Raw genomic sequence first — 1,655 nt, 5'->3', positions numbered from 1 at the left:
CTCTCTCGTGTCAGAATGAATGAGTATTCATTATTTTGTGACCTCCTACTTTCGATTCGTACTCGTATTTTCAGTGTGGGGAATGTAGGTCATTTTTAAATAATTGACTCGTTTTTCTTTTCCCTGTGACATAGCCGGGTTAAAATGGTATACATTTAATGCCCCTATCATCACTATTAGGTCGTTTTTAAGGACAAACGGGCTAACCCAGATTTCGGGGATTTCCGGAGATCTTGACCCTAACCAAAAGTTGGCATTGCCCTACCTATAGGAGAAGTTTGGTTTCATTGGTGTGTACATTTTGTTTGGTTATAGAGAAAACTCTCCTTGTCCTTTAAAGAAACTGAACAAGGGGCAAAAACTTTACCTTCGATTATCTCAAAACAACATTTTTCGGGATAGCCCCCTTGTGCTTAAAAGCAACCTTTAAAGACGGGACGTCCGAGTTTAACGTCCATCTCCGAAAGGACCGAGCCAAATGGGAAATTCGTGGAGGGTGCATAGCCGGATTGAAAGGAAATACAGTCTAACGGCCACCTGTTCTAGACAATCACTTGTACAAACGACCTTTTTCCTCCACTTGCTTTTTTTTCTTCATTGTGATGGCAATGTCCACCAGTCTAAAATAAAAAAAATGCTACTTGATAATTATGGTAACTTTTATCGTGAAAATCAAAATTATAGGTAATCCCCCAGAGTGAGAGTTTTCCCCTCTTGCATGTTTATATAATTATAATGACACTGTCTAAAACGTCCGCTATATTAGACAACCATTTTTCTCCACGCCATTGAGTGGCCGTGGCTAAAACAGCACCTGGACATGAATGGCTGGTGCCTCTATAAATAAATTACTGATGGTCCATGGGTGGCCGTTTTGGACAATTTCGACAAGATATCTTTTCGGGGAAAGATGATTAAAGAAAATAATTATTATTCTAAGCGTAGCGTCTCGAAATTTAAACCACAAGCCTCCGCCTGTATGCTAACCTAGTTTTTATATGACCTTATTGTGTTGCAAGGACTGTAAAATTCTTACTAAACTAACCTAGTTTTCCAAACCGCCTGCGTGGGTGGTTCATGGTGGGTGCTCTGGTGTGGTTTGCTCCTTCTTTCCTATCAAACATCTGTCGGCCTTATCTCTCCTCCTTCTTTCTTGTGTTTGTTGCTCTGTTGTAACACCTCTTATTTTCGGCACTTATAATATGACCTTATTGTGTTGCAAACACCGTAAAACCCTGACTAAAAATAAACTTATCGCCTACACAACATACAGTGGTCAGCTTGTCATGAAACGACAGCGCGTACGTAGGAATGAATGAGGGGGAGGGGGGGGGGCGAAAAGCACTTTAACCAAAGATTCAGTATGCACGGTCTTTGCTTTAACGATTTTGAACTTTTGCTCGTTTCTATTTTTAGCCCAGGAATTTTCTTCTATCGTAGGTGGTACGAGACGGGACAGACCCTTTGGCCTAGTTTTTGATGACGTCAATTTCTCGGTTGAATAGTCGGTCCTCCTTTTAAACTTGTCTAGCCACTTTGAACTGAAGAGTTCCGGGTTTGGGAGGGGCGGAACGGGTGGGTGGGGGAAAAGGATGGGGGAGGGGGTGATGAATGTGTTTGCGTCACACGTGTTGGTATGCGTATTGGGGGAAAGG

The sequence above is a fragment of the Aplysia californica genome, unplaced genomic scaffold (assembly GCF_000002075.1).
Source record: "Aplysia californica isolate F4 #8 unplaced genomic scaffold, AplCal3.0 scaffold00557, whole genome shotgun sequence".
Classification (NCBI taxonomy): Eukaryota; Metazoa; Mollusca; class Gastropoda; order Aplysiida; family Aplysiidae; genus Aplysia; species Aplysia californica.
The sequence above is the reverse complement of the archived record's forward strand: the minus strand, read 5'-3'. Positions refer to the sequence as shown.